The following is a 23216-nucleotide window of genomic DNA, read 5'->3' on the forward strand; positions in this document are numbered from 1 at the left end:
TGTTTATATTTAAATATCCACTTCAACTAACATTTGGAGAGAGCATCCTAATGGACTTAGTTCCAAGACATTTCTTCTCTGAACAGACCCAGGTTTATGTTGACAGGCAGCAGATCGAGATGGTATAACACCAACTGCTCACAGTTTTAATTCCATGAATACAGAGGCACTGCCATTCCTCCTTTTAAAACACCCAAACTGACTCCTTTTAGAAATCCTGGCAGGGACGAAAGGCCACAGTTCCCACTGTATCTCTAATTTCTGTTCTGCCTTGCTGGCCGTATGTTTCTCCAATTCCCAGAAAGGCATTAATCTGAGAGTGATTGCAAGCAAGAGAGAGGACAGATTCAGAATTCAAATTCATCTTGGAAAATGCCAAAATGACCTCAAGAGGCAAATGAAGCTCAGCAGGGAGAAGCAGAACAAGGTAATACACAGAGACAAGAACAACCAGCTGCTTAAAATCCAGATGGGAAGCAACTGGGTAAATAATCCGGGGGTTATAGACCAAGGAACTGATAAGACACTTCAGCTTTGTTTCATTAAGATGTTGGTTTGGGTTTGTTTTTTTTTTTTTTTTCCAATCCAGTGAGTTAATTTAATCTCTTGGAAAAATTTCCACATACTAATGATGTCCAGGGCAGCATTAGTCAGCAATGCAATATCCTTTACGCCAAAATATTCCTGGTATGCTGCTGGAATAACTCCAAGAAAAAGGTCAATATCACATCCTTGGAGGGACAGAAGTGGGGGAGGAAATGCTGAGGGTAGGGTTTGCTTTGAGTGGACACACTGACAGCTGTGCTACAGTGAGTGAGGGAAAATCTCAAATGATTCAGGAGCTGAGAAGGAACTTTTTGTCAAAAAACCAGGCAGCTTGCCGAGTTCACAGCAAGCAGCTGAAAGGTGAGGGGCAGAAGTGACTCATTTCTCAGGAAAAGTTGTCTCCAGCCACTTTTCCCTCTGTAGATCAAGATCTAACAGTTAAAAGCTGAGTCTGACCACAATCCGAGCAGGAAGGGCACAGAACTGGGAAATGGAGGCAATTAAACTTCAAAATAACTTATTCAGCTGGGCAGGGGATTCTCCTCCCTTCCTTGGCACGCAGAGTTGTCAGATGTCATTCCACTCTAGGAATTGACATCCAAGGCATCCAAGAATCTTTTGAAGAGGAGGGAAGCCAAGTAAATTAGCGATTAACCAAAGAAACCATTTGTTTCAAACCTGAATGTCAGTTCTGGACATTCTTCTGTCATTAAGAGGCTGAAAAATGGCTTCACCAGATGAATTCTTGGCTCTCTCCAACCTTCCATCCAGCAAGAACTCCACATCAAACAGCTCCTAATCCCACAGTTGTCCCTCAGACACCACCGCTTAGGGGACTGGTGTGATTATAAAATCCTAGAAGGTTTGGCATTGGAAGGGACCTTGAAGACCAGCTCATTCCACCCCCTGCCATGTGCAGGGACACCTTCCACTGTCCCAAGTTGCTCCAAGCCCCAATGTCCAGCCTGGCCTTGGGCACTGCCAGGGATCCAGGGGCAGCCACAGCTGCTCTGGGCACCCTGTGCCAGGGCCTGCCCACCCTCCCAGGGAACAATTCCTTCCCAAAATCCCATCCAGCCCTGCCCTCTGGCAGTGGGAAGCCATTCCCTGTGTCCTGTCCCTCCATCCCCTGTCCCCAGTCCCTCTCCAGCTCTCCTGGAGCCCCTTCAGGCCCTGCAAGGGCTCTGAGCTCTCCCTGGAGCCTTCTCCTCTCCAGGTGAGCACCCCCAGCTCTCCCAGCCTGGCTCCAGAGCAGAGGGGCTCCAGTCCCCAGAGCACCTTGTATCATCTAATTATCCATGTACACTTCTGTAGAGGTCCAGCTCCAGCAGGAATTTTTAAGCTCAGATCTAACTGGTTCAGACGGTTTTCTTCAGCTGGATCAGTTCTGGAAGAATCTGGACCTGGTGTCTCCCATCACAAACTGGCTGCCCACCCCATCCACATGAATTCTGGAATGCTGCAGTGTTTTCAGATGTTCTGGGACAAGAAGAAGTTGACTCTTCTGATATATCAAATTAGGGAACTCCTAAATGGAAAGGTTTGATCACTGGTCCAGCACAGAAACCAGCAGATGCCCAAACACCAACACCCTTCTGAATCAGCAAATGAATCGTGGCAACAACAGCCAAGTGCCCAAACACGACTGAGTTAAAAGAGGGGAAGTTGTGAAGCTCCTATCAGCGGAATTGCCATGAACCAGGAGGGGCTAAATTCCAGGCCTTCAGCTCATGGAGTCACCTGGATCGATGCCCCTTGTCTGGGAGCCTGGAGCCCCTGCCTGGCAGGGATTTCACAGCGAGAATTCAGCTGCAAGATGGGATCAATACGCTGATCTCGTGCCTCCAGGCGCTTTGATCCGACAGCGGCCGCTGGAGAGATTCCAAGGTCGTCCATCTGACTCTTGCAGGCTGCCTTTTCCCTGCTCCTGGGAGCCTCGTGTGTCCAGCAGCAGCCCCAGCCCTGACACTCGCACAGCTCCCGGTGCCCGGCAGGGAGGAGGAGCGCACAGACCCCCTGGATAACACCAACACCTCCCTGCCAGCACAGGATTTGTAACAGGATTTGTTACGGGGCCGTTTGTCGCCTGAGTCTGCAAGGGGCTCAGGCACCAGCCAGGAAAAGTAACTGGGATTGTGCCACTCGGGCTGTGTGATGCACCAGGGGCAGGTCTGACATACCCCTCTCAATTTCTTAGGCATATCACACCAGAGATTCACATCTTGTCCACGGTTCTTCTGCAGAAGTCACATTTAAATCGCTGACTTCATCCTAGGGGTTGTTTAGAACTTTCAAAGCGTCAGCAATCGGGAAAAAAAAAACCCAAGAAATATCCTGAAAGCAAAATAACCTTAAAAGTAATCAACACATCCAGCCTGTCCAACTGGAAAACTGCACTTGGCCTCTCGCAGCTCTCAGAGGCAGCCCTGGCTAGGAGATCCAGCCTGCTGAAAGCCAGAGGTGAAGGGAGGAAGATGAGGAAAGCCTTCTTCTCATGTAAGCAGATAACTCACAGTGTAATCCCAGAATTTCACTTGCCCTTTGCATGATTCCTTTCAGATCTGATTGAAGGATAAACCCCAGTGACACTACAACCTTCTTTCATAGATAAGCTCATCTCAAAATCTTCACTGGAATTATTTTGTTGGAAAAAAACCACCAGGCATCAAAAGGAAAAGCATTGCTAAGAACAATATACTGAATTATGAATGCCTCAAAACCATTTTTAGATTTGTGTTTAAAAGGAAGCCCCAAGAGGAAGATGCACAGAGTTAACTTTAAATGATCTTTATGAGGCAGTAAGAATATTTTTAGGTATGCCATTCCCAGTACTGGAAACAGAAATGCTATAATAAAGTGATTAAAGCAGCTTCTTTAAAATATAATAAAAACATCCCCTATCCTCCTCTGCTCTTCCCTGTCAAACAATGGAAATTTCACCTGGTTCCCTCAAAGCAAGAAACAAACCTCATTCATTATCCCAAGGCACTGACAGAGCCAGCAGACTCCATTCATCCAAGGAGTTCTCAGGCAGGTGAAGTTTGTCTCAGTCACAGTGAGGAATTCGGAGGATGGAATCCAGCCTAGTCCCAGGGAGCAGAGGCAAAAGCCACAGCTGAGGAGGTCTCAGCTCCTCGCTCTAATTAAAGGATTTTTTTACCCTGATTTTTTTTTTACCCTATTGATTCCACTCCTGCTCTATTGTCTAACCCTTTTTTCTGCCATTTCTTTTCTGATGGGAGATGAGATCAGACAAAAACACCACCTGAGCCAATTTCTCATTGTTTTAAGTCCTCAATCTTTTTTTTTTAATCAAGAAAAAATAAAAATAGTAGAAAGCCTGCAAAATATAAACCTCCATGAAATCCATGCATGGACCCCTCAAAGTAGTATAAACAAAATGGTTCAAACAGCCCCTTTTAAGATGATTTATTTCCAGCCTGGTTAAAGATCTAGGTTATAAATTATACTGTGGTCCTGTTATACAGATGTGCTTCATTAAGAAGGAATTTAAGATTCTGTTGAGGAAGTTAATGTAGAATATCCAGAGAGTTAAAGGAAAACAAGAGCCAGAAAAGCATGGAACAATTTAGGTTTGTTTTGTATCATTTTTGGAATTCAAGAGATGCTCCATCCTTTCCTACTTGAAATATATTTCATTCCTCCCAGAGACCAACTCACCTTGATTTTAGCTGATTCTGGGTTTGATACTCACTCCAAGCAGAACAAACAGTGGCCTGGAGCTCGTGGCAGAGATCAAACACGGAGATCAGGCAGCGGAAATTAAAGCAGCGCCAGCGAATCCGCCAGCTCGCAGGGAGCGGAGCACAGGGAGCACCCTCTGAACACAAGGTGCCCTCAACACAATTCCAGCAGTTTCATTCCTTCTGCTTTATTGGCAACTCCTCTGACAAAGGACATTTGCAGCTGCACTGCTTCCCATAGAATCACAGGCCAGCGAGGACCTGCACGCAACGTGCTGATGCCAAATATTGGTATTTAGGTATTTCTTTGGCACTTCGGGACACATTTTGGTCCGCAAGGGTACTTTTTAAATGCAAAAAAATAAATCATAGAACCATTTTGGTTGGGAAAGTCCTCCAAGATCATTGAGTCCAACCATTCCTCCAGCACTGCCAAGAGTATCACTAACCCATGGCCCCAAGTGCTGCATCCACAGGGCTTTAAACCCCGTCAGCAATGGGGATCCAGCAGCTCTCACAGGGTACAAACAACACCCACATGGGCAAACCTCAGCCCCAAAATAAGTCAAAGCCCTCCAAGAACTTACACACAGGCTGCAGAATCTGCTCCAGCCTGCTCTGAACCTCCTCCAGTGAAAAACAGCCACATGATTGTAGGGGAAAGGAGGACAAAGAGCAGAGCAACCACCTCCAAAAGGGGTTTTTGGTAGTTTATTTGTGGAGGTTTTATGGCATCCTACCTCGAAAAGGAACTCTAGAAAGGCAGGCACAATCAATAACAATGTCAAACAACTGCAGCTGGCCTTTTTAGACTGAATCCCTGCCAATCCTTCATTTCTTTTCAGGTCACCACCACAACAAAGCTTTTATTTTGCCTTTTAATTAAAAGCACTATTGAAAACTGTTTGATATAGTCCTGGATCAATGACTTTGGCTTCAGGGATTGCTGGCAGCCTGGAGCTCTCAGTTTGAGAACTGCTGGCCTGTACCCACAGAGCAGAGGAGAAAACACACAGAAATTCAGTGGAGGATTCCTGTAGTCCAATTCCCAGTGCAGCCTGTTCGACCTTGGTGAGCTACAGGGAAAGGTGGGCTTGGCCTTTTCCCATTTTCCATCTCCATTTCTTAGCCAGCAGCTGACAAAGCCATAAGAAGTAACTCCTCACAGCCATCACCACAGTTATTCAAAGACTATTTATAGAAGAAACAACTGAAATTAAAAACTCTACAGAAACCAACCAGAGAACATGAGAGACTTTTGGCAGCTCAAGGTAATCCTGAAGCACACGGATATCCTGGCAGTGTGCAAGGCCAGGCTGGACAGGGCTTGGGGAACCTGGGATAGTGGAAGGTGTCCCTGCTCATGGCAGGGGATGGGACTGGATGAGCTTTAAGGTCCTTCCAACCCAAACCATGATTCTGTGATTCATGCCAGAGTGCTGAGCCTCTTAAAATTAATTTCTTTTAAACCCCAGGTTTTAACCCCTCTCCAGATTATCAGTAATAGCACTGTCCCAGTGCTCCACACGAAATGAGGATGAATTTAATGAGATGCAACATGTGACCAATGAACCAGTGGAATAATCAAACTGGCCTCTTTCCCCTGCCCTCTATACACAGCCCTGAGCATTTTAAAGTACTGAGAGATCCTGAACAAAAAGTTGATTATTTGCTCATTGTAAATTCAGTTCCCTTAGTCCCTACAAAGATTCTGTCTGGACTGGACTTTTCAAGGCAAGATGAGACAGTTTTAGTAGGGCTGAAGGTGGAGAGATGAGTTTTACTCATTTAATGAAGTAAGAAACAGCACGGCCAGAATTTTACTGCTGCTGAGGAAATTTCCATTTTCCTTTTACCCTGTGACAATCAGGTGCCTTGAACTTCGGTCGGCTCTTTGTGACGGGAGAATTTCTGAGCAAAACCTTTCAAAGCCTTCACATCCCAGCAATTCCAAGCAACTTCCTGAAGCAGAAAGTGTGACATCAGCCTTCAGCTCCCCAGCCAGCCCTCAGCACTGGTAAAAAAAGCTGCACTTAGCAAAGTGGAACAGACCCCAAGCCAGGGATAGGAGCCTAAGTGGATGGTGGGAAGTGTACATGAATATTTATGAGTGTCTGGTGCAGAGCAGCAGGAAGGGAAGCATGGAGTGGAGTGAACTGGAGTGATGTAACAGGGAATAACAAGGAATGACACCTACCCAGCAGATGAACACACAGAAAGCTGTTCTGGGAGTGGCTGGGATCGTTTGCAGCTCGTTCCCACGTGCTGCAAGAACAGGGATACAAAGGAGGCAGGCCCTTTGCACCAGAGCACCATTTTAAACTAAGGATGTGAAAAAAGCTGCCCTGGTCCTGCATTTCTTCCGAGACAGAGGGAATAACTTGATTTTCCTAGGAGCTACACCAAATAAATCTGCTCTGTTTGTTACAGCCCCAGGAAAACAGGGCAGGGCAGCTCCTCGAGGCTCAGGGAAATGTCCCCAAACAGCAGCAGAGCTGTTTGTCACTCAGCAGGCTGAGACTCAGCCCTTCTCCCTGGCCACCACCAAAGGCTCATTTGTAATTGCTTCTAAAAGAAATTCATAATACTCATTTCAAGCCATGCCAAAAATTAAGTTTCACACACATTTGGCATCGTGTTTAAAGACCTGCCCTTGCTGCTGAAAAGCAAATAGGAAACAGAATTTTGTTGCAACCCAGTTGTCATCAGAGCAAAGGGGTTTTAGTTCCAGTCAATCTCTCTGGGCAATAATCCATGGAAACAAGAGTTTTCATGCCTGCCCCTTCCTGTCAGGCATTTCCATCATTTACAAAAAGGGACCAATTACTCCCTTATCTACAACAACCAGTAATCAAATGATTAACACTTCAGTAACTGCCTTATAAAAAAGATGATTATGAAAATATGTGTTAGCCTGAAAAGCTCATTAATTCTCATTCATTCTTCTCTTTGGGCACCTCAGAGCATGTTCACAGTGTTGTTTTCCACAATAATTCATCCAAGACAGAAGGAAATGGAGGCTGATGCACTTTTCTGACCTAGAAAGTGTTTTTTCCCAGGGTGTTGCTGACAGCAGTGGCCAGCAAAGGCTGTAGCTCCACTCTTCAACTTTTTCTTCAAATTCAATAGAATGCAGAAATCAAGGATTTCTTTTCTTTCTCCAAGAGATGCTCTTCAAAATCTACCCATTCAAGGCTGGCTCATGTCTTAAATTTGAAGTTCCCAGCCATGCTTTAGATTAGATATACAGAGACAAACACTTGGGATTAAATCTAGCTGAACATAAGTCGCTGTAACTAGAAATGCAGAGCTAGTTAAAGTTATTAAAAACCTGCTCTCTCTTTCCTTAAATGAGAAAATTCTCATTTTATTCCTAACCTTGCAGTTTACATTTTGCTGGTCTAATTCCTGCTGCACACCACCACAGTTTGCTTCAACTGCTTGGCAAAAGAGTTACCATGGAATGAGCTGGGTTGGAAAGGACCTTTGAAGATCATCCTGTCCAAGCTCCCTGCTGTGGTTTTCATTCTAAACAGCTCAGGTGAAACCTTCCTTCCTCAAGGGAACCCCAACTCCATTTCTGCCACTGCAAAAGATGTGAGTGGCAAGTGGCAAAATCCCTTGTTCCTCGTGGTCACATCTCAGCTTGAAGATTCCTCCTCCCACTCAGAAGCTGAGCTGGCTCACTGGTATTTACTGGGCCATCTCCAGTGGACAAGATAACAGGCTGAGCAGCAATTCTCCCAAAGGATCCTTCCTTTTACACAACCATTCCCAGGCACACTGCATAAAAACCCAGGAGGATTTTATGGCTTACAGCTACACATTGACGGACAACCAGAAAAAAGCCTGCTCTGCCACTGATCCAATATTCAGTGCCATATGGATGTATTTTATGCAGTCCCTGGGCATTTTAAAACCAGCAAGAGAAGCAAAGAATTGTCACTTGTATTTAAAGCTCAGCAGTAGCTAAAGGGAAAAGGAAGAGGCAGAAGAGAGTATTTTCTATTATCCATCTTTTTCTAAGGCAACATCAGCCTGTTAGCTGTCTACAGGCAATTTAGAATCCTGTTTTATTTAGCACTACACTTTTTTCACTGAGGGAGATGCCAGTTAGTTTTACCTGGTATCTCTTTTTCTCAGAAATAAACTAAGGCACAAGTTAAGACTGATCATGCCTGGCCCCAAGGTAGAAAGCACAGCCTGGACACATAAAGCTCCCCTTCACATTTTGGGATGTGAAAGGATCACACAGATCAATAAAAATGTGTGGAGACTCATTACAAGTTTAATGGCAAACTCAGAACTCCTTCCCGCTAAGCAAATCCTAATCAGCACTGGCAGAGTTGATAAAAGTAGAACAATATCTCCGATTATTAATGCACAGGCGAGATTTCCTTTGGGATCCGCACCAAGCCTTGTGACAGGGACAAAAATACCCAGTGATAAATAGCTTCATTAACTCTTGTGGGTTTTGTCAGTAATTAGCTTGACTCTTCCTCCCAAAATGGGAAATAAATGAAAGAGCACAATGCAAACAAATCTTGTTCTGTTTGCTCAGTCACAGCCACAAAGAAATGAAACAGTAAAAACGGGTCAGCCTCTGGTTCTGTCTCAAAAATCACACTTTGGAGATTTTTAAACGACGAAGATGCACACTGGAAAGTTTTCACATAAAAACTGGGGGGGGTTTTACCATCCCACTGTAGAAAAGAATAAAGAGTCAATCCCTAACTTCTGAACAGGAAGGAGCAGATCTATTAAATATAATAATTCAATTACTCTGCCAGTATAGGAGAATAAAAAACCATGGAAATGTTACCTCCTAAGCACAGCTATAAAAATTGATTTTAAAATCTACACCTTATGTTCTAGAGATGAAAACTCTTGTCTGGTTTTCTGCAGAGGAAGTCCAGCCAAGCCTGTAACATAACCAGTGCTATTTTCACAGTTTGAAAGGTTTCTATAAGCAACAGAGCCAAAATAAGTGTCACAAGTGGAAGACCTCCAGGCAATCCCAGCTCTCCTCCCCCAGGATAACACCAAGCCCCTGGGAAGTGACACAGTGCCACGTGAGGAGCCAGACTCTCAGTTTTCTGCTGGAAGAACAACATCTCCCATGTTCAAAGTGCTGAGTCTCCCATCATTTCATGTGGAAGAGGCAAATATTCTGATTAAATATGGGTGAAGGTAACTGAGGTCTGCAGAAGTAAAGTCCTGCCCATTTCTGAATGCTCAGTGGGTTTTTAAAACTTAATTTAGGTTAAACTGGTGTGGAAGCCAGAAACTGTCTTCAGCAGGAGTTTTGACTTGGAGGAAGAGCCTTGGAATCCTGTGAAGAGCTGAAACCAAAATGCTGTGATGGGGTGAATGAAACAACACCTAGAACAACTGAACACCTGGAACAACAGCTGGAGCAGGAGGGGAATCTCTCGTGCCTACTGCTGCAGTGTGGTAAAGGTGGTTTCATTCAAAGAGGAAGAACAAACCCAAGATAAGGTAACCAGAAGATCAAGATTGGGAGTAACTGCAGATACGGAAAACAAAAGAACAGGCAGACACAAGAATTTTGCCCAAGCCTTTAGGGATGAGATAAAGCACCTAAAGGAAAGGTCCCCAGCAGTTTTGACTCCTCAGAGGTGCAGGACAAGTGTCACAAAAGCATGGAAAGCCCAGAGGACACATGAACATCCAGTTGTCCCATGCTGTGTCACACATGGGGGCAGGAATCTTGGCCCTTTGGAGCACAGGGATCAGAGTGGATAGTTAAAGTCTACACTACAGTGGCTGTGAGGGAAATCCAGATTAGGATGCCCTTCACTTCCATGTGGATGAGTTTAACACCAAGCAGAGAGCAGGAATTGTGGAGGATACGCTCATGTTTTCATGGATATCAAGCTTGGTTAATTAACTAAAGGTACTCACAGGTCACCTTTACATTTCAAAGACTTCTGTGCAGTCTCTCATTATTTGCCAGGAATGAAAAAAACCTCCAAAATTTACAGACTCGCGAGGATATTTTTTCACCACAGCCTGAAGACTTTGCTTTCCTTCGTATCTTACTCAGTTAAGGTTTTTAAAATAGTTTCCAATGAGTTTTCAAATATTCTCCAAAGGACTTTATCTTTACTGCTCACAAAATGCCTCAGAACCCTCAGCCATAAACATTGGTAGGACAAAGCAGCCCTTGGAAATATTGTAAAGCACATCCCAGGGATCTTCTGACCAGCTGTGGATGATCGTGGAGCTACGGAAGAAGGAAGATTTAATAGTCCAGAAATCCATGTGACCACAGTCTCTACCCAAAACTTCTTCACAGCAAGGCATAGTGAATGGAGGAAGGAGCTTGGAGCTGTGGGAATCCCAGGTGGACCAGAGCAACAACTCAGCTGGCATGTGCAGCACAAACTGGAAAGAGGAAGACATTCCATGCAGGAAAGGTGATGAACAGCAGCAGTTCTTCCAAAGCCACCTCTTTTGGACTCCTCACTCTGGTTTTAAACACCAAGTTTCACCCTGGCAAGACATTTTCCACAACTGGACTGGATCCTATCCCAAATATTTAGCTAGGTGGTATTTCTAAGTAAATTTCTGTGAGAAAAAAAACCCCACATTTAAGAGCATATTTGTGAGGCAGAACAGTTGAAGGATGGCTGGGGAAAGGAAGGAGGAACAGCATTAGATCCTGGCTAGTGACATCCTCTTCATTCCAGCCTCAGTTTAGTTGGGAATGGCTGCCTACCCCTGAGCCAGAGTACGAGGATTCACAAGACTCAGTTTAAAAATCAAAGAATGAACAAATCTTATGCACCGTCATTGGTATAAACAGGCACTGAGGGAAGCACGTGCAAAACAGTTCTGAGAAGTCCCACTGGAAAAAGATTAAATGTATTTCATACTCCCAGCAAGTCGGTGACTAAAAGTTAACTCAGGCTCTGAAACGACAGCCGGATGTCGAGGCAAAGCAGGGCAGAGTCAGGCACTGCACAGCTGCTGCCTGCAATTCCAGTGCCCTCCAAGTGGGAAGGGCTGAGCCACAACCAACAGTTCAAGGGGTCATTTACTATTTCCTCCTTCCCAAAACAGCCCACTCATTATTGCTCCAATAATCCCAACAGCACCACTCCGCATAAACATCGTCTCAGTAACTCAATTTTTGGACAAAGTAGCAATTTTGGATATGAAATTTAGAGCAACTCAACTTTACCCCAGGTTATTACAGCTTTGCTGTGAGCACAATGAGACAAATTAAGTGGTTTTAGAGACACCTCCAAAAATTCAATTCAAATTCCATTCCATTCCGTTCCATTCCACACAGAAAATTGACCTATCAAGTTTCAGAGCCCAATCCTGAAGTTTTATTATTGTCATGCAAGGGTGGCTCAATATTCACTATATATGATGGCAGTTAAAGCCCATGGGGATGAAATCACTTTTTGAAGCATCTACTGCTTCCAGGTTCTATCATTCCAACTTTCCATTAAAAACCAGTGCAGGACTGAGCAAAAACCCACCAGGAGACCTTCAGTAATTAATCATTCATCAGATCTAATTTTTACTTCCCAGTATTTTATTTTTAAACACCCAATTATCTGCTTGTAAAAGGCTTGAAAGAAATAAAACGCTACATATGGAGATCAAAAGTAATTAAGCCACTCTGGACAGACATGAAGCTGGAAGGGTGGATCTGCTCAGCCAGGAGTGGTTCTGGAAAGTGCAAATTCCACACGGGCAAAAGGGGAAGGAGCCAAGAGCTCCTCCATCACCTGAAGCACAAGAGATCCCTTCAACTAATTTCCAGATTTACAGCCACTTAAATTCCTCAATTTAAGTCAGAAACTAAAGGCTACCAAACCTTTTGGCAAAGAAGAAGCAGACCTTGAAAACATAATAAGGAATTTCTGGTTTAAATACCTTTAACACAGTATTTGTTCCCATAACAAACCACATTCGTGGGCAGTTCAGACAGAAATCTGCCTAAAAATCCTCTAACAGAACAATGTTTCCCAAAAGTAACTGCTGTTTAATAAACTGCAAATGATAAACTGATGCATTATCTAATATGGAAACCCTCTCATGGATTCCTCAGGGCTATATTCCTAAGGCAGGAGAGACAGAGGCAGCAGAGAGCTGCCACCTGAGGATGCATTTCCGAAGGGAAGCATTCCCTGCTTCCAGCACTGAGCATTATCCCAATGCAAGCTAAACCAGCAGCTGCCAGCATCCAGCTGAGGGAATCCAGGCATCACTTCCCCGGATCATGTGCCAAATGGAGCCCTTGGAACAAGCTCCTGCTCTCTTCCCAAAGATGCTTTGCCCTTGAAAGCACAACAAGCACTGCTAAGTCAGCCATTTCCAGCTTTCAGGAGACCCATTAAAATGCAAGGGACTACCATCCCTTTCCCTTCCCTCCATCCTTAAACTCAGTTAATTTTTGCCTAATATTTCCCCAGCACCATTATCCCACTGGCAAAACAAGCAAATACTTCCTCCTGCTCCCTCCTCTCCTGACTCCCTACACTGCCACAAAGAAATTTCTACTCTCTCAGATTGTGGTGACAATTTTCCTGCTGAGGGAAGGAGAAAAGGAAAAAAAAGGAAAGGAAAAGAAAATAAGGAGGAGAAGAAGAAGGAAAGAGGAGGGGGAAAAAAAAGAAAAGGAAGAGAGAGGAAAGGACGAGAGCTCCATATAGCATTCTTCTCAGTGATTCCATCTTATTCCCACAATCTGTCATCTCCTGGGCAGCACTGGAAGGATTAAGACCTGTCCTCTGCTCTTTCCACACAGGAGGGGCAGAACAGCTTCCACAGGAGCTCCCTCAAACTCATTCTCCAGGCAGACACACAGGCGAGTGTTTCTTCAGAAGCGAGTTTGGACAAGATCCTAAAATAATCCTGATTTAAGGTCGATGCAGGCCGGCTTATGAAGAGGCAACTTGTAAGGAACAAACCGCCCAGAGCACACTCATTAAGCACAGCTCTCCTGCAGGCATCTGCTGATCCGAGCTGACAGGGATGGCTGTGGAGAACACCTGGGACTGCTGCGAGAATCACCGGAGCCGCACCGCCACTCACGGCTTTGTGCACACCATGCAAACACCGGCCTGGCAGAGGGAAAACAGCTGCTGTGAAACACAGCACATGCACACCAGGGCGTGTGCAAGGGCAGAATCCCGGGGGCTGGGACCAAAAAAACCCCAGCCACAACTGGGGTTTTAGCAAGAGAAACCCAAACCGTGCAGAAACTGAGATGAGCACAGCTGCAGGAGCTGCGGGCTCTGGGCTCCTCCGACACCTGTAAGGGTCCAGGCAGCACATGGACACAAATCCCTGACATCAAGGATTCAAGGAAGCATATCCTGACACCACACTGTCCTTTCCTCCTTCACACCTCCTGCTCCTAAGCTCCTCTCCTAGGAACTGGGGCACGACAGAGGCCATCAGACACTCGATGCTCCTGCTGCCTGCACTGCCTGGGCTGCAAATTAGGAACTCTGGCATGTTAAACCTTAAAGGATGTTAAACCATTACATCAATTCCCAACTTCTCAATGGGAAACTTTTCCTCCAAAATCTTCCTCTTTCCCTCTAACTTCTTCCTACCTGAGACACTGACCTCTCCACATGCAGTTTCAGCCAGCTGACAATGCACTTGTTCCTTCCCAGCTGTGCTTCACAAATGCCTTGGGAAGAGGCCACGGAGCCCGAAGGGTCTGCAAACCAAAGCTCTGATATTCATCTTTATGAATGTCAAAAATATAAATAGCCAGCCTTTAAATGGTAGAAATGTGGTTCCAAATAGTAAATGGAACAAGTTCTGTTGATGTTTTATTCTGATCTTTTCTAGATAAATGGATATGCCAGAAGGAATTGTGGGATTCAACTAGAGAAAAAAAAACAAAGTGTTTATATGAGAAACTGGATTTGGAGCAGAAATTTCTTTAGACAAGAATAATCTACACTCCAACTGGGATACAGTATCTTGAAATAAATACTCTCCTCCAGCAATATTTTCTAGAACAATTCTTTCATATTAAGGACATATATTAGTTAAGTTCCTATTTAATTGTAATATTTGTTCTCTAAGACTTGTTTCTAACAAGCAATTTCTTTTATAAACATGTACAGAAAATATTTGGGGGTCTTCAGGCTGCCCTACCTAAAACTAGCTTTAAGTGCACCATGGGCTTGGCTCTGGACTCAGGTCTTTAGGCAAGCAGCTGAGACGCATCAAATCCAGGGAAAAGCACAGAGCCGTTCTGAGACATCTTAAAAAAACCTAGGACATTTCTTCCCCTCCTCCAGCTTCCAAAAGGTAAAGCTAAAAAGCCTTTGCTCTTCCTGGGATCTGGAACCAGGCAGGCAAAGCCAGATCTCAAATCTCTGCCTCGCTCTCAGCCATGCAAGGCTTGCACAGACCAAACAACCATTTAAAGCATCAGCCATGATATCCCCCAGGGAAATTTTTCTCTAGATGGCAGGATTTACTGAAGGCAATGTGTAGTAATTCACACAAGGTTCCTTTTGAGTGTCCTAAAATCCCTCTTGCATTTTTAAGCACAAATGTAAAATTCCTAAGGCCAAGGAATTTATTTTTAACTGTAAATTACTCACTGTGACAGTACAGAGTCCACCAAGCCTAGAAACAGAGGCAACCTATGAGCCCTCTGCATTTCACCAGAGAGTGGGGAAATATTTTAACACCAAACCAGATGATGAGTCAAGATTGGAAAAGCTCTTTTCACTTTTTTCAAGTCTGCTGTTGCACTACAGCATCCAAATAAAGAGGTCAATTTTATGGGACACAAATGTTTGATCTGCCTACTGTTTATGCAGTGTCAGGGAAAAAAAACCCATCCTTTTCTCCAAGTTGTGATTTAAGAGCAACTAAAAATAAAAAAAAAAGTGGAAGGGAATTACAGTCAGGACTGTACAGTGGTGGATGAAAATCACTCTGATGACTGCCCAGTGAAAAAAGACCAAAGATAGCTCAGCTAGGGAAAAAAATGGGAAGCTGGAAGAAGAGAAAGAATAGGAACATAATTGTGATCTGAATACATAAATATTTAATATTAAGAGGCAGCTGGAAAAGCTGAGAAGAAATTACAAGAACTGGTGAGTGAGTCTAGCAGTGAGAGTCTGGAATAGACCAACCCTGTGAAAATCTCTTTGTAAAGAATTCCAAGGTCAGGAAAAAGAAGGGGAAAAAAAAAAAAAAGGTTGGGATTTCCTCGTGCTGATAGTCCAACTGTCCTCAGCCACTGGCCCCTCCTCCAGCTGTGTCCAGCTGCTCTGTGAAGGATTCACCTCCAGCTTTATCCGATTGAGCAGCAGCAGCTCAGCTTGAGGAAAGCCATTCTTGGGTTTTATGTGGACACAAGTGACTTTCCAGCCATTCTGAGTGAGCCAAGGACAAAATGCCCAAAAGCTGCCCGAGAAGCAAGAAAGGGGAAGGGGGAAGAAAAATAATGAGGAAATATAGACAAGACAAAGAAGGCAGCAAACTTCTGGCATGAAGATCTGCTTACTGCTGCCGAGGAAAGTCAGAAAGGAGTCAGAACTTCCTTTGAAAGAGAATGTGCTCCATCTCCCCCACCACTCAGACACATCCACTGGATGATTCCATCAGCCAGCCAGTTCAGATTTCTCTACTAAGCCCTCCTTCCATCAGGCCATTCAAAAAAATCCTCCTGTCACTGACACCAAGGGTTCTCACCGCCAATTCTGTACCAGCAGAGGAGGACAGGAATGAGTGATTATTTTCTACTCCCAGAAATGGCAACATCTCTATTAAAAAAAAAGGAAGCTGCAGAGAAACACTCCTGCACTCACATTAATCCAGTGCTGTCTGCCCACTCCTGTGCAGCTCCAGAGCCTCTGCAGGACTGAAGTCCCAACCTGCTAACAGGAATTCTCTTTTCCCAGCTCCAACAGCAGCTACCTACAACCCTTGGCAAAGCCCAGACTGACAGGGATCTTGCCAATGCTGCATCAGCCACTGCTTGGAGCTTTGTCACGGATGCTGCACCCTCCAAGGGCCCCTCTCCTTTTACCTACACATCTATTCCAGCTTTAATCCCCCTTCTCTTTGCGCTGCACATATCAAGAACATTATGAAAATTAACTTGCTCTAACTCAAACCTAGACAGGGGCATAGACAGGAAGCACAGCAGGAAGCATTTAGTGGAATGGAATAAACTGGCCCCTGCATTAATTACAGAAATGCTGGAGTGGGTTGGTTTCTTCTGCAGCAATTGCTGATTGCTCTGAACAAGTGAACCATTAAAGGAAAGTCACTTAGCGGGATAAATGGCACTCGTCTATATGGTGCAAATGTTAATAGTACAGAGCTTTAAAGGGTCACAATTCAAGACAGAGAAAAGAGCAGCTGAAAGGTAAGACATTTTCTCATTATGCAGCTTTAGCTGCCCCTTCCTGGTTCTGGCCATGTCTGAAGTCAAAGCACTGCTCACCAGTATTGCTCCAGTATTTCTTCCCAACTCTTTCAGTTCTGGGAAAATATGCTTTGCAGTTGAGGCAAAGCCTTAACTCCGTGTGTTGGTAACACCTACACACGTCTGGATGAGAGAACACTACGAGCCTGTGAATCTCGGAATAGCTGGGTGGCATCTCCAGGGGATACTGGCAGCTCCTCGAGGCACAGAGGCTCCTCCAAGGAGCCCCCAAAACTCCAAGTGAGCCCCAAAATTCCTGCTCATTGCAATGGCAGCAGCTGCCATGGGCGACAGCAGCACATGCTCATCCCACTTTACAGGGGTCTCGCAGAAAGGACACCAGGGACAAAAACAAGCAAGCTGCACCCTCGCCCTAAGAAGTCAAATTAATTAAATTCACTATTGTGCTGGACAGCTGAATAAGGACTTCCTTCCCCAAAGCTACTTTTTGCCAGAAGCAAGCAAGGGGCTTGACAACTCAGAGCTCACACCAAATTTACTTCCATTTACTTTCACACAGTATTTGCTCCTTGGATTATCTTTTTTGTGTGTGTGTGATGCACTAGGCTTCATTTGGATAACAGTTAAATAGTACTGAAACACACACAAAAAGGCCATTTTTTTCCAGTTAATATCACTCAAATATTCCAGAACATGGTTTGAACATAAAAGGAAAATATCTGACATAAAATAATTGATGGAATTGTTCGCTGTCCCTGGGCCTTTCATTATATTAGAGCCGGAAGAGTTGGGTTTATGCTGAAGGGAAAACAAAGAATTCATTTAGCTTTTCCATTTGGTGTGAGCTCAGTAAATAAATCAAGCAGAGAGACCTGAAAAATTTGACTTTCACTGCAAGTCCACATCTTGGCTGCTGTTTGTTTGCCAAGACACACATTTTTCATTTAAACTAGTTCCATAAATAATTTATATTAAAGTGTCAAACCCATCAACATTTTGATGGTATCCGTTAATTTTCAAAATAGTGCTTTTACAGAAGCTCAGGAGCATCTAGGCTGGAAAAGACCTCCAAGGATTGGACCTGATGATCTCGGAGGTCTTTTCCCCCCTCCATACTGGGAGAGATGCATCAGAATTTTCATACCTGTTCAGAAACATTCATGTATCACAAGGCTACTGTTCTTACAGGTTACAGGCCTCACAGAAAAATCTTGGAGGTTGCCTTGAAAAATCTCATGGTGTTCATGTTGAGACAGCAACGTGTGGGTTTTTCAAAGCACTGAAGGGTTTAGCTGGCTTGTTTTGGCTGGCTGGTTGGTTTGGGGTTTTATAATCATTAGTGTACGCAACAGGTACTTGTATACGCATGAACACAACAAAATGCCTTTAAACATCTGGACTAAATTAGCAGGTAACTAAAAGGCAGCTATTTCCTCACAGCCTGATTACAGGAGACAGATCTTTAACCATCACTGAAGCTGAGAAAAATGGCTGTTGGCTCTGGAAATTCCCAAATGCCACATCATCTGCTAAGGTGGGCTCAGATGAGCTTCCCTGCCTTTGTTTCTCCATTAGTCCCACGTACAGCTTCAGCAAAAGCTTTCAGACATCTGCTTTGCAGAGCCTGGATCCAGTGCCAGGTACCACCACCAGCCCAAGAGCTGCAGATAGAAAATCCATTATGCCACATCAAGGAAAAAGATGATCATTTCCTTCCAAATCGCAGATTATTTCTGAGACGCAGAGAAAAAGCACAGCAGAGTTCAGAGAGGCACAGCTATTCCTCCTTTCAAGAATAGACACAGCTCCTTCAGAGGCTTCCACAAATAGACAGGGATCAAAAGGCACTGTGAGAACAGGCACCACAAAACACTGATGTCTTTTTCTCTGTGCTCCTTCCCCACGTTGCTGTAGGAAGGGATTTTTCAGCGATGGAGAAGAGAAAGAAGAGAAATGGTGGAGTTCAAGATCTTAAGGCCAGCAAGGAAGGATCAGACACCAAGCATGTTGTGCTATGAAAGAATTCCAGAATAGTTTGGGTGGGAGGGGACCTGTCACCAGTGAAGATGTTCAGCAGTGCTGATCCCACGACTGACCCCTGACGAACACAGGTGAAGACTGAGGCAAAGGAAGTCACTGAGGACCTCAGCCTCCTCCATATCCCGGGTAACCAGGTCTCCCACTTCCTCCAGAGAGACCCCACACTTCTCCTGGTCTTCCTTTATTGCTACAAAAGCTTTTCTTGTCACCCCTGATGACTGGCCAGATTAATTCTATCAGGGCTTTGGGTTTCCTAACCTGATCTCTGGCTGCTCAGACAATTTCTGTGCATTCCTCCCAGACTACCTGTCCCCACTTCCACCCTTCTAGGCTTCCAGTTTAGGTTTGAGGTTGTCCAGGAGTTCCTTGACCATCCCCGCAGGCCTCCTGGTGTCCCTGCATGACTTCCCCTTTGTTGGGATGCACTGCTGATATTCCACTTGCAGATGTGAAGCCCAAGTTTAGAAACTCGTGGGAAATTCAGTCCAAATTCAGAACCCCAAATATCTGAAGGCCCAGCCACAGGAAAACCACAGCCTTAGGAAATTAAGGAAGGGAGGGGACAAGCTTTTAAACCAACAGTGCAACAAGGTAACAGCTCTCCGGAGTTTGTGAAGCTGAGAATTCCTTCGAAACAAGGGAGTTTCAGGCAGCATAGGGAGGAGTGGGTGCCTACTGTGAGCAGTGCTACAGCAGGCTCATGTCACACACCAAGCACCTGCAGCTCCCCGGTTATCTAATGAGACACATCACACTGCTCAGCAGTGCCTGTACCAACATCGTTATGCAACAGAACAGCTCATTAGTGCTTCCCAAACAGTTATATTTCCAAAGTTATTGCACTGCACTTATCAGTGGGCTTTCAATATTAAAAACCTCAGTTCCTGATTAAAAAAAAAAAATGCAACTGGTTCTAATTTCCTTCAAGATCTTATGCAGAAATGCTGGCACAGAGAGACAACAGGGAGTTCTTTTGCTTTCTGTACATGTTGGTGCCCTTCAGACCTGCTCGCCAATGAAAGCTGCAGTGGAAACTCACGTGATGAACAAATATTTCTGTTGCAGTGTCTCAGCATTCAGTTCTGCCTACTCAATCAAAAAAAATCCATTTATTAAGAAGTAGAGGTGTTCCTATGCAAAGCAGAACTAAAGAGGTCATTAATATTTGAATATGTGTCATATTCACTGCAAGTCACCCCAAATGTAGGTGATGTGTCCACTCCCTGATGTGACCCAGAAATCACAATTCCTTAAATTTGAGGTATTAGGGCTGATGAAAATCACCTGATAAAACCAGATCAAAGGCAGTAAGAAACCTACTTCCCCACACACAATAGCTCTATCTAATCCCTCAGCACAGAGCTCTCCCTGCCTTTTTAGCAAAGATTAGCATATTTAAAACTGCTAAACTCTGTATAATCTTCAATCATTGAGAAAAGTAATTCAATTAAGGAGAGTGCTGGTGAAGTTGCCTTCTTGCTAGCCAGCCAATGCTGTACCCCTGTACAAGTTTAAAAAAATAGAGATGAAAACAGAGGAGAAGATTCTTCTGGCTGGGCAAGGATGATGTTGCAGGCTCATGATGCTCCCACAGCACATGCAGCAAGTCCCCAGGCTGGGCCTGGGAGGGGCGTGGGGGACACAGGCCCCAGAGACAAGGGGATTTTGGGGACTGAGGAGCGAGGAAAATCAGCATCTTAGCATGGGAAAGAGCATCTGCAGCTAGAGATGAAGAGGACGAGGCAGAGCCCCTGCAGTCCATGCGAACGCTGAGGGATACGGCACTGAACTCCCACAATATGGCTGAGGAGAGCGCAGAAAACCACACACTGCAGCCACTGTGCAATCCCGCTCTCAAATGGAAACACAACGCCCAGGGATGCTTCTAGATCTCCCCTGGAAGGGCTGCAAAGCCTGCCCAGTAAGGAACCGCAGTGTGGATCTCCTCAGCCATAAGACACACATTTATTGGCGAGGCTGTGTACAGCCAGCACAGGTCTGCCATCAGCCAGCTCGGGATGCTGAGGCAGCTGATGGCCAGCGCAGCCCTTTGTACCGTGTCATTTGTCATCCTGAAGTCCCTGGATGCAAGTGAACCCAGAGCACTCAGCCTCCCCACCAGCAGCAAGAGGATATCTTTAATTATGGCCTTCCAACAGGGCAGAGAACCTTTCATCTGAACAGGAAGCAAATGCAGCAATCCGGCGCAACAGTTGTACAAAGATCTCCCGGGTTATGAAAGCTGCTATCCTAAAAACTTTTATTTCTGCATCTCCCTTAACCTTCCAGACAAAGAACAACAAGGTGTGAGCAGAGCCCACTCCAGCAACACCAGATTCTTCCGCAGTTTTCTCCAAAGATTACGAGGACATTTATTCCTCCAGGAGCCACTCGGAACGAGAGCTCCGCATCCTTTGGGCAGCAAAAAAAAAAAAAAAAAAAAGACAGGGAATGACATCATGACAGAGACATCTGAAGAGCTTCAATCCAGGAAGGGCCGTGTCTCCATCAGAGGCAGGCTGGCGGCGCGTGGCCGTGTCAGAGCATGCCCACGCTGCAGCACCCGTGGGATGCGCGGACATGGGGCTGGCACGGAGTCATCGCCCGGCAGCCCAGACAAAGGCAGGGCTGGAGCCCACCCTGGATCCCAATCAGCTCCCACCCGTCCCTAAGCCCCAGCCCAGGCAGCAGCTGCAGGGCTGGGAATATTCAGTCAGGAGGATTTCGCTGTGCTGCACCCACAGAATCCGTCCTCTCCTCCCTAGGTTTGATGCTATGGCTGGGAATGATTGAAAACCTTCCTGCAGAAAAACAGATGATTAGCTGAGAGGGGGGAAAAAAAATTCCTAGAGGAAGCAGATATCTGACGTTATGTCTGCCAGAGGAGACAAGAAATCCACGTGTAAACGAAGATCTGCACCAGGTGCCACAGCCTTCCTGGAGGTATTTGAAAAGCTTCATGATATTGAAGCTCAGAAAGACAGGTAATCAAGCCAGGGATTTTGCAAATCACTAATACTTCAGATTCCTGTTATCAAATACCTGGGAAAAAAACAACCAAGCAAAAAACCAAAAAAAAAAAAACCAAAACCCAGCTTTTTCTACACATGACCCTCATCCAAAATCCTCATAAAATGGCTGGCCAAATAGCACCTTACCAAGCAGATCAGGTGACTTACCCAAAAAATAATAAATAATCAAGTTGCACTCATGCTCCCCGAATCCATGATATGGGAAGAGCTGTTTCAACCCCAAAAACACCAAATAAAAAGAGAATGATTCAAGGAACAGACTACAAGAAATTGCCAATGTACAGGTAAATAATTTCAACAGCAGCCTTATCAGCAAGCTTATCCACATATGAGTGAGGAAACACCAAGATAGAATAAAATTAGCCAAAAAAAACCCCAACCAGCATTTCATCATCTCCTACCACAGGGACCAAAGGACCAAAGGTGGCTGAGGGAGCAAATACCCCGCCCTGAGACAGAAAATGTTTTGCACCTATTCATTATGTCATAGATCGCTCAGTATCTACCCAGGATTACACAAAGCATCTCATAAAGGAGCTTTTTTTTTTTTTTTTTTCTTTCAGAAAACTCTTCTGAGGGAAAGATTTGGAATGCAGTATTGGAGATAGGGGCCTTCCGCTAAGGAAGGAGGAGACATTGTTTAGGTTAGAGGGTTTTTTTTTTCATTCCAAAGACAGTGAAGAAAACCTCACTGACTGAATTAAATATTCAGAGCGTCGCTCTGCCGAGACATAACTCCATTACGGAGAAACGCTGTATTTACATAGTAAACACTGCGGATTCAAGCTCCTGCCCCCCAAAAAACCAGAGGAGCTGGGATCGAATGAATCAGCAACTGTTTCTGGAGACGGGCTTTGGTGGGTGGGGGGTAAAGCAGAGCTGAAACCCCCAGACCCCCACGAGGGTGGGTGGGTGTCAGGGACTCTCATGAGAGAGGCTGGGGGTCGGGAAGGGAGAGGAGGGGGATCCCATCAGATCCCCATGGGAGTGAGTGGGTGTCGGGGAGAATGAGGAGAGGGATCCCATCAGATCTCCATGGGGGCGGGTGGGTGTCAGGAAGAATGAGGAGGGGGATCCCATCAGATCTCCATGGGGGCGGGTGGGTGTCAGGAAGAATGAGGAGGGGGATCCCATCGGATCTCCATGGGGGCGGGTGGGTGTCAGGAAGAATGAGGAGGGGGATCCCATCAGATCTCCATGGGGGTGGGTGGGTGTCAGGGAGAATGAGGAGGGGGATCCCATCAGATCCCCATGGGACTGAGTGGGTGTCGGGGATAATGAGGAGAGGGATCCCATCAGATCCCCATGGGGGCGGGTGGGTGTCGGGGAGAATGAGGAGAGGGATCCCATCAGATCCCCATGGGACTGAGTGGGTGTCGGGGATAATGAGGAGAGGGATCCCATCAGATCCCCATGGGGGCGGGTGGGTGTCGGGGAGAATGAGGAGAGGGATCCCATCAGATCTCCATGGGACTGAGT

At 45.4% G+C, this 23216-nt stretch overlaps 1 protein-coding gene across 3 annotated transcripts in view; it reads right to left on the bottom strand.

The window, feature by feature from the left end:
- Positions 1–23216, bottom strand: part of RAB6A (RAB6A, member RAS oncogene family) — a 40560-nt gene that overhangs the window by 16886 nt on the left and 458 nt on the right. The gene's annotated exons all lie outside the window — the stretch shown is intronic.

Source organism: Prinia subflava, chromosome 25, assembly GCF_021018805.1.
Source record: "Prinia subflava isolate CZ2003 ecotype Zambia chromosome 25, Cam_Psub_1.2, whole genome shotgun sequence".
Taxonomy (NCBI): domain Eukaryota; kingdom Metazoa; phylum Chordata; class Aves; order Passeriformes; family Cisticolidae; genus Prinia; species Prinia subflava.